At 44.5% G+C, this 10,000-nt stretch overlaps 2 protein-coding genes across 5 annotated transcripts in view; one reads left to right on the forward strand and one right to left on the reverse strand.

Moving 5' to 3' along the window:
* The window catches only part of LOC126999034 (uncharacterized), a 111,464-nt gene that overhangs the window by 20,651 nt on the left and 80,813 nt on the right, over positions 1 to 10,000 (reverse strand). The gene's annotated exons all lie outside the window — the stretch shown is intronic.
* LOC126999036 (uncharacterized) overlaps positions 1 to 10,000 on the forward strand; it is a 119,693-nt gene that overhangs the window by 585 nt on the left and 109,108 nt on the right. Inside the window, exon 1 of one of the 4 annotated variants that reach the window (XM_050861389.1) lies at positions 3,787 to 3,932. The exons of 2 other annotated variants lie outside the window; for them this stretch is intronic. The gene's annotated coding sequence lies outside the window, so the exon portion shown is untranslated. Of the gene's footprint in view, positions 1 to 3,786; positions 3,933 to 10,000 lie in introns of those variants that run through there. One more of the 4 variants, XM_050861391.1, reaches the window with a different exon arrangement.

A 10,000-nucleotide genomic window follows, 5' to 3' on the forward strand; every position in this document is an offset into this window, starting at 1 on the left:
CCCCCACCCCCCCCATCCCGCGTGTAGGTGAATATTACAGGCTGCCCCGCGGCGTGCGTGTGTTGATAGTGTTAGTAAGCTGCCGACGGTGATGGGGAATGCATGTGTGTGAGGAGAGAGAGAGAGAGAGAGAGAGAGAGAGAGAGAGAGAGAGAGAGAGAGAGAGAGAGATAAGGGCATTTGGACACGATCAAACAAACAGGTACACACACACACACACACACACACACACACACACACACACACACACACACACACACACGAGTTGCAAACCAAACAGAAGCAGATAAGAGATACCAGCAGACAAACATACGAATGGACTCAGTGACATATAAAAGAGGTAAATGCCGTTTAATGCATCATCGACACAAGGTACAATGCATGCAATTAACAACAATCACATTCATCATACACGTCACTCCACCCCACACAATAGGCTACACATACCACATAACTTCCCTTATTCTCGTTAATTCGTCACTCAAGCTTCCCTCCTTCGTTTCCTTTCCCTCCTCATTCTATCCGTAGACGTAATAAAAACTGTCATATCCTGAATCATCCCTCTCACCACACCTTTATTTTTCATCATCAACGCTTAGTAACATTTCTTTCGTTCCTCTGTTTTATGCATTTATCTAACATTATGAGCCGGTTTCACAGTCCAACACAGTGTCTTCGCAACAGCCCGAACCAAACTATAGAATCCCATACAATCCAAAATGGTGAGGTCTTCGATGCCACACTATATACACAAGATTTTTCCTGTATAGTTTCATCAAATGTGTGAACTTAAATATAAGCACCAGACACTATACAAGGAAATTTCAAAGGCTCTGGTATTGGTTTGGGAGCTTACTAACCCATCATGGGGAACTGTGAGACTGGCCCTATGTACCACACCGTCACCTCTCATGATCCTGCTTCACTTCTCCCTCCACTCAAATCCTATTAAACTTTACTCTTACATCCCTCCTCACCAACATCATCCCTGTCAACCCTAAACCACGATTTCCAATTCCCAAATAAATTTTTATGACCCTGGTGGTAGTTTGACCCTTCTTCTGTACCGTGAACTTAAGGAAACACTCATTAGAACCCGACTGACCCCCTCTTTAACCTTTAGAAATTGTAAATGTGAGAACCGAAAGTGTCTTATAATACGAGTCTCCTCCAACGTGCTCCCAGTCTCCCCGCCCCACCACTGCTTTATCCCCTCTTCTGCCTTACCCCCACCTACTCTCTTCCCCCCATACGCCGCCACCAGGTTATCCCCACCCACTCGCTCTCCCTCACGCCACCACCGCCACCCGCCCCTCTTCACTACGATCGAGCCTGGGAGTCACGTGTTTTTACTATCTCCCCCACGACCTTCTCCCCTCCGTGCTCTTCCTCCGCCTGTCCCTCTCCCCCTCATACATCTCCCTCGCCCCCCATCCAGACTACGTAACAATGCGTGTATAAAGGGAAACAATAGTGATCGGTTGTGATAATGATAACACACACACACACACACACACACACACACACACACACACACACACACACACACACACACACACACACACACACACACACACACGCTAACTCCTGCTCCCCCCCCCCTCTCACTTCCCCCCCGTGCATGACAACCGTTAACCAGCTACAGATAAGGAGATATGTCGGCGTGCGTGTGTTTGGAAAAAGAGGTAATTGAGAGCTGACTGTATAAAGGCTGAAGTTATTGCTATGGGTACATCTCTCTCTCTCTCTCTCTCCAATAATAAAATAATCGACAACTAACAACTCCCACACACAAAAGGCGAACGTACGCACGCACGCATGTAAACACACACACGCACACACACACACACACACACACACACACACACACACACACACACACACACACACAGAAACAATAAAAAAAAAAAAACATGTACACATATATCTACATACATATATTAAGACAAACACACAGACACAGATATGGGCACAAATATAAACAAGGAAAAAAACAAAATAGGAAAGGAAAGGTTCCATTTCCGAAGAACGTTTCACAATCACTCTTAGGACACACACACACACACACACACACACACACACACACACACACACACACACACACACACAGGTAGTGGCGGCTGACCTGACCTAATGATCCTTGACTCGCCCTCACTAAATACACATTTCGATTCCTGGCATTCGAGGTGTGTGTGTGTGTGTGTGTGTGTGTGTGTGTGTGTGTGTGTGTGTGTGTGTGTGTACGCGCGCGCGCGCTAAACGTGATTAACATCCTGCGGAAATCAAACGTTTTCTCTTGCTGTTGCATTTTATTGTTGTTTCGAATCTTATTCTTTTCTAGGTGTGAGTAAGTCTTTTGATGTGTGTATGAGTGTGTGGGGTAAAAATTTATATTTTTTATCATAAAACAATAACAATTTAGAAAACAATTAATCTATAAAAACACGTGTTTGTACTGTAATCAAATTAAATCCACATGCGAATCCAATCAAACGAGCGCGTTCAAAGTGCAGCAATCCTCCATTAATCCGTAAGATTGTTGTTTTCACAGAAATCCTGGATAGAATTTGCCTTTCCATTATTTATTTGCTTCAGCAGCGTGTGTAAGGCGACAACGCAATGCCCTGAAAGGCCGCTGCATCTGATAATATGACGAATAAAGAAAATAAATGCGACATCGGAAACAAGGAAGTCGAAACGTCTTTCTTATGCCACTGTAAAGTAGCGTTGCGACAGTAATTTGTTACCTGTCTGGAGTAATCCTTTCCAGATATTATCTATTTCATCACTGCTACGTTATGATCAAATTTTCCTCTCCAGGAATGCTGTTTTTTTTTTATATAAGATTGTGAAAACAGTTCCGGGGGCAACTCAATATCTGAGCTAACATAAAACTGTATTGCACAAAAAATATACGAAATTTATTGAAAAAGAAACAGCAAACCTACTCTGAAAATTAATATATCTGTTCACTGCTTGAGAAAAATTCCAACAGCCCCGATATCAAAACTTTGGACTATGAGGCAATTAAAAGCTCAGTGTTCAATTTTCCCTTTAAACACACACTCACACACGTGAAAAAAGCCAGAACGTTGCATTTTATTTCAAAAGCATTTAATATCGCGATAATACGTACACAATTACATTCTTTTGATCTGACAGGTTACGGCTCAACAACGACGAAAAACTGTTCCCAGGCACGAGAGGAAAAAAGAGGAAAAAAATCGGGAAAAAAATCTTTCGTTTGGTCAAGATTGTGGCACGTTTCCTGAGAGGGGGAGTCAAGGTGTGCCGGGGAGGAGAGGGTGGAGGGGGAGGAAGGAAAGGAGGAGAGGGAGAAAGGAGGGGAGGAAAGAGAGGGGAGGAAAGCGATAATGACAAACACTGCATATGGAAGAGGTGGAGGAGGGAGGGAGAGAGAGGAGGAGTAGAAGGTAGCGTAGGAGGAGAATACGGAGGAGGAGAAGGTGGAGGAAGAGGAGGAGAAGGAGGACACCAGACACATTCCTCTCTCTCTCTCTCTCTCTCTCTCTCTCTCTCTCTCTCTCTCTCTCTCTCTCTCTCTCTCTCTCTCTCTCTCTCTCTCTCTCTCTCTCTCAATGTGGGTACTTAGTGGAGGGAAGAGCACTGAGAGGGGGGAGGGTTGAGAATAAAGGGAGGTGGAGGATAACAAGGGATGGGAGTGGAGGAAAGATGGATAAACACACACACACACACACACACACACACACACACACACACACACACACACACACACAATAGAAAAAAAAACTTACGGAAAAGGAAATGCCGAACGCTGAGTAACACAAGGAAAACTTTACTATCAACACCACCACCACCACTATCACCACCGCCACCACTATCACCGCCACCACCACCACCACCACCGCCATCACCACCACTACCCAGAGCTCTCAAACTCCAGCGAGAACGTAAGCGAGACCAGAGTATTTGAGAGTAATATTTTAAGGTGTATCTGTGGAGACGTAGACTAACAGAAGTGAGAGTAGACAAAGACAGGATTGACCGCTAAGGAGGTAGAATAGAAAGAACACACAGCGGGTACGAAAATTATTGGACACAAGGTTGAGGGAGGAGAGAAACAGGTAACGAGTGGATGGCCGTAAGGAATAAACAAGGGGAGAATGGAAGGGAGGATAATGACATAGATTAGTGGCAAAGGTCCAAAGAGGGGACGGAATCGAATAGTTTAAGGGAATACATCTTGAGGGGGTAAGCTGAAATGGGAAAACGTGTGATCTGTGGTGGGCTGAGAATTAAGGTCCATACCATCAAACTCTTGGAAAGCTAAGTACATTTATTTCGAATGACTCTTGTAGAAATTGTAGGGGTTTCCGTTGATGGTTTCATCTATTTCTCTTCTTTCTCAAACGACGTCAGGAAATAAAAATGGAGGTGGAGCAATGATTCAATAAAACAAGAAATAAATGAATGTGAAAGGAATGTAACGATTATACACTCATGGCAACCCAGTGTAGCTCCTCTCTGGCCTTTAAAAACGTTCGTAAGAAGAGCCTCAAACGTTTGATGATACAAGTGAGTGCGGGAGTGCTGTGCTCTGAGGGAGGAAATGAAAGTTGTTGATGCGTCCGTTTTATTTTCTTTCCTATAGAGGCGACTATGACGTGGCCAAACCTGGGCATGAACGACTTCCTCCTTCCCTCCTTCCCTCCCTCCCTTCATCCATCCATCCATTCCTCAAATGCAAGAACCACAAACATCCACCTCCACTAAGACACCTTCTCCCTCCCACACATGAAGCACATATTATGAAATGGCAACATCCGTCAAGGTCTTGTGGCTTCTGAACACTTGCACACACACACACACACACACACACACACACACACACACACACACACACACACACACACACTCGGACTCCCCCCCCCCCTCCCCCCCTTTACACACACTTAGTGACAGCCTCTGCAGGACGGAGCATAAAGGCTTGGTACGTAAGGCCAAGGTTCCCGAGAGCTTAGTCATGCCATCAAACTTCCCATCCTTTCACCTGCGTACTTGATTCCCCCCCCCCCCCCTTCTATTCTTCTTGCGTCCTCTTCCTATAGTCAGAGCCTGGGCCGTTTACGAGACTTCTCCAGGTATTGCTTCCCATATCATGTTCCTTTGTTACTCTCATTCTTTGTAATTCCGCCTTAAGTCCGTCTTTCCACTGTATACTCTGTTTCCCTTCGATCTTCTCTCTTCACCAGTACTCTCCGGGATCTTTTAATGGTTTGCTCATCTTCCCTTCTCGCCACATAACCTATAAACACCTCAGCCTGGAGTTTTTTATATTTTATTTTTATCATATCCGTAAAGCTTTCCACGCCTCACTACAGCAGTTTTCTTCCTGTTTTACACTTCTCAAAGGTTTCGTCATGTTTCCAAGCCCTCTCTCCCCCCTCTTTCCTCTCCTCCTCCTCCTTTTTCTGCTTCTTCTTCTCCTTCTGCTTGTTCTTCTCCTTCTCCTTCTTCTTCTCCACCTCCTCCCCTCCTCCTCCTTCTCCCTTTTCTCCTTCTACTTCTTTTCCTTCTTCTCCTCCACCTCCCCCCCTCCTCCTCCTCCTCCTCCTCCTCCTCCTCCTGCTTCTCCTCCTCCTCCACCTCCTCAAACCCTTCTTGTCTTACTAGCTTTACTTGTCCACTCTGTTCGCCTTGCTCCTGAACTTTCTTTTATACCATTATTTAGTTTTGTCATCTTTCCAAACCCTCTTACCCTCCTTCTCCTCCTCCTCCTCCTCCTCCTATCCTCACTGTCTAATTACCTTTACCTGTCCACTCTGTTCACCATGCTCCCGTACTTGCCTTAATACATTCTTTTTTTTATGTTTTCCTTCTACTACTTTATATTTTTATGTCCTTCTCATCCTCAAAGATTTAGTCCTGTTTTTTTCAAGTTCTCCCCATCTACTAAAGCTCATCCTTATCTGATCACCTTTACCTGCTCATTTTGTTCTCTCTGTTTCCGTGTTATCCTTCATACTTCTCATCATTCGAGCAGTAAATAGCGGACTTTTTTTTCATTATTGTTTTTTTTTTTTTTTACGCCCTTGAACCGTCTCCTCTGCTGTAAAAAAAATAATATAAAAAAAAAACTTCTCATACTACTCAAAGGGTTCTTGTTACCATAATATTTCCTCGTTCCTTCCCTGCCTATCCTTATATTCGTTACCTCCGCCGACCTATGTGACTTGTACCATCTCCTCCTCCTCGTAAATTGCATTCCAACACGTTTTTTTTTCCTCCTCGTCTCCTCCTTCCGCGTAAGCAATCGCCTACATTAATTTTCATCTTCATCCCCTGTTTCTCATTTACATCTCGTCAAGATGCTATTTTTCAAGGCCAGCTTTCTTTCATCTATTTCTCTTCTTCCTCAAACAACGTCAGAAAAAGAAATGAAGGTGGGAAGTAACTGCAGATGGCAAGGATTCAATAACACAAAAAATAAATGAATGTGAAAGGAATGTAACGATTATACGGATGAATGCAGGGAGGTGGGGAGGTCTGGGAGAGAAGGAGGCTTGCAGAAGAGGGGGGAGGTGTGGGCAGGTGGGGGCATGAGGAGAGGAGTGGGAGGGAAGGACAGTTGGAAGGACAAACACTGCATTGTTTATTCAAGACCTTGGGAGATATTTTCCTACTTCACCTTAGTTCCTCCTCACCTCTCCTCTCTTGCTGGTCATATCTTTTAAGTTATCCTTTTCATTTTTCCTCTCCTTATTTATTTCTTTTCATCGACTTTTTTTTCTATCGTCTCCTCATTGCTGGACCTTCACTTCGCCTCCGTCCTCATTTTTTTCTATTTTTAGTTCGCGTATTTATCGTTTTTCTATTTCTTCCACTTCGAATTTGTTTTTTGTTTTACGGTCTCACGTTTTCTTTGACCTTCTTTCGCCTCATCGTTTCTAGTTTTCTTCCGTGATTTATTTTCATTTCATCTTTCGCGTTTTTAGCACACGTCTTCAGCTTCACATCAGCAGCACCACACTGATTTTATTTGATCTGGTTTTCTATCACAAATTCCTCTACTATCTGAATGCCCTTACCTGAGCAAGATTATAATAGGAGTGGTTTATTTCTGGACTTGCTAAAGCTCTTATTGCGTTTGAGTTCATTCCATTTCCACCTACTTGCTATCTTTGTTTGTCCACACCACGTAAATCATCTCTTATTTTCCTTCTCTCCAACACCACCAACTTCCTTACTTTCTGGTCGAATTTTTCTCTCTTCGTCTTCCTTGAATACTTTTTTTTTATTGACATTTTCTCTTTCCTCTTCGTCAGTTCCTATTTATTACTGGATATTTTCCATCACTATTATATTTTCTCCTCTTGCTAAATAGAAACGGAAAAAAGTTGAAATTTTTAGCATCCTAACGACATTTTTCTCTCTTCTCACACACACCCGTTATCGTTTATGATGAATCGTTTCCCTTTTACAACATTTATGGTTTACTTGAAAAGAAACATTTTCCTTCCTCAACTTTCTTGTTATACGGATCTCTCTCTCTCTCTCTCTCTCTCTCTCTCTCTCTCTCTCTCTCTCTCTCTCTCTCTCTCTCTCTCTCTCTCTCTCTGCCATCATAACAAGTACGACACGCAGAAACGAAAGATCAATATACAAATAGGGAGAAAGAACGTAGGATATTAAACTGGGATGTATAAAAATTACAGCTTTTGATGAAACTAATAAAACTAAACCTGTGTGTGTGTGTGTGTGTAATTCACGTGTTGGACTCGTAATCGCCAGCAGGTACCCTCCCGACATGAGCAAGTGCTCTTTACCGTCGATCTATGGGTACTGCCAGGACCTCACATACCACACACCCCATCCCCCTTGCTCAAGGGGGGACAGTAACCACTCCTAGTCAACGGAAAGAATCCGGCCTGAGCGGACTCGAACCGCCGCCCTGTCACACCGTGAATCCTGGCAGCGCAGCGCTCTACCAGTTGCGCCACGGAGTGAAGTGTGTGTGTGTGTGTGTGTGTGTGTGTGTGTGTGTGTTTAAGGTACGGCTAAATTTAGACTGCCGAGAAACTTAGTCTTACTTCATGACAGTCTAGGAAGCTACGAATCTTCCATTCGTCGTGTGTGTGTGTGTGTGTGTGTGTGTGTGTGTGTGTGTGTGTGTGTGTGTGTGTGTGTACGCGTGCGTGCATGAGAGAGAGAGAGAGAGAGAGAGAGAGAGAGAGAGAGAGAGAGAGAGAGAGAGAGAGAGAGAGAGAGAGAGAGAGAGAGAGAGAGAGAGAGAGAGAGAGAGAGCTACACAACCCATCAATACCGAGCTATTTTAATTTACTTTGATGCTATCTAACAGCAGACATTACAGTGTTACTTAGCATGCTTTTTTGAGGGTGTTGCATGGTAATAAGCCTCAATAACTGCAGTAGTAGTAGTAGTAGTAGTAGTAGTAGTAGTAGTAGTAGTATTGGATGGTGTATTAGTATTAGTAGTGATGGTAGTAGTACTCTGTCTTGTGAGGGCGTACGTGATGTGCCTTGGGAGTGTAGCAAGAAGAGCACCCCGGCAAGGAGCCTTATCACTTCCATAGATATCGCTGAACTTTACAGGAAATGCCACACAAAAAAGATAACGCCAACTCAAGTTTATACAACCCCCCCCCCCCGAAACACACACACACACACACACACACACACACACACACACACACACACACGGTCGCCTAACTCTTGGTGTGTGTGTGTGTGTGTGTGTGTGTGTGTGTGTGTGTGTGTGTGTGTGTGTGTGTGTTCGCCCCCTGTGATCTTCTGCACTCTATACGTATGACACCCCCCCCGTATCGTCTGATTGTGGCACGGGAGACAATGATACTTGGACAGGTTTGGTGCCGACTCGTCTTGGTAAGCTTCAGTTCGTCCGTCTCTCTCTCTCTCTCTCTCTCTCTCTCTCTCTCTCTCTCTCTCTCTCTCTCTCTCTCTCTCTCTCTCTCTCTCTCTCTCTCTCTCTCTCTCTCTCTCTCTCTCTCACACACACACACACACACACACGAACACGACGGAAACTCCATATTAATTATCCGTTCCTTGACTGTCATGAAGTAAGACGTTTGAATTATCAGCAGACAATATTTATTCCTCCCGACTAAATCAATTTCCCTAAAGTTTACAAAATTAAATCATCACACGAGTCACGGTCCATAAAGACAGAGTCAGAGAATGTTCTTTATATATGATCTCGCCGAACTCCCTATCTCATCACCGCTCAGTACGAATGCGTGGCGAGGATGTGCTTTTGCCTGAACATTCAAAAACGACTCCAATACCTACAAACTAACGCACATAACCAACGTTCAGTATAATACGCAATTCTTACTAACGCTTGATGCAGACTATATTAAAAGGTATCAACTTTTAGAAGCACGTGAACCCCGAGTACCGCCGTAAACGCCACCAATAATCTTTAGAAGCGAAATGGGTGTGGGGGGCGGGTGCAGTGAGGGAGGGGGGACGGAGGGGGTGGGGCGGGGGCGGTAAGGGGCGAACGTGGGTCAAAATAAACGTTCCCCAAGCGTCATCTTCTGTCAAGGTCGCCAGAACGCCCTAGTAGTGCCCTTCCGTGCTTGATTATGACGCACATTCACCTGCCGCCCCCCCCTAACACACACACACACACACACACACACACACACACACACACACACACACACACTGGCACGTGGTTGCCTTTAATCTTCTTCACACCACGTCATTATTCACCTTGTCTCGTGTCCTGGGGGAGGGATTCACAGGGAGGGAGGGAAAGTGGGGGAGAGAGAGAGAGAGAGATAAGATGGGGATAGGAGAGGAGAGGAGAAAAAGCAGGAAGGGATTGCTAAAAGGAGAAAATGAAGTGGAGAAAAATAATGGAGGGGGTAAAATGTAGGTTGGAAAGTTATAAAAAAAATAGGTTTAAGGGAGAGAGGTTGGGGGATAGGAAGGGAATGGAAGAAGAGTAAAAGGAGGAAGGTATTGTTAAA

The sequence above is a fragment of the Eriocheir sinensis genome, chromosome 15 (genome assembly GCF_024679095.1).
Source record: "Eriocheir sinensis breed Jianghai 21 chromosome 15, ASM2467909v1, whole genome shotgun sequence".
Classification (NCBI taxonomy): domain Eukaryota; kingdom Metazoa; phylum Arthropoda; class Malacostraca; order Decapoda; family Varunidae; genus Eriocheir; species Eriocheir sinensis.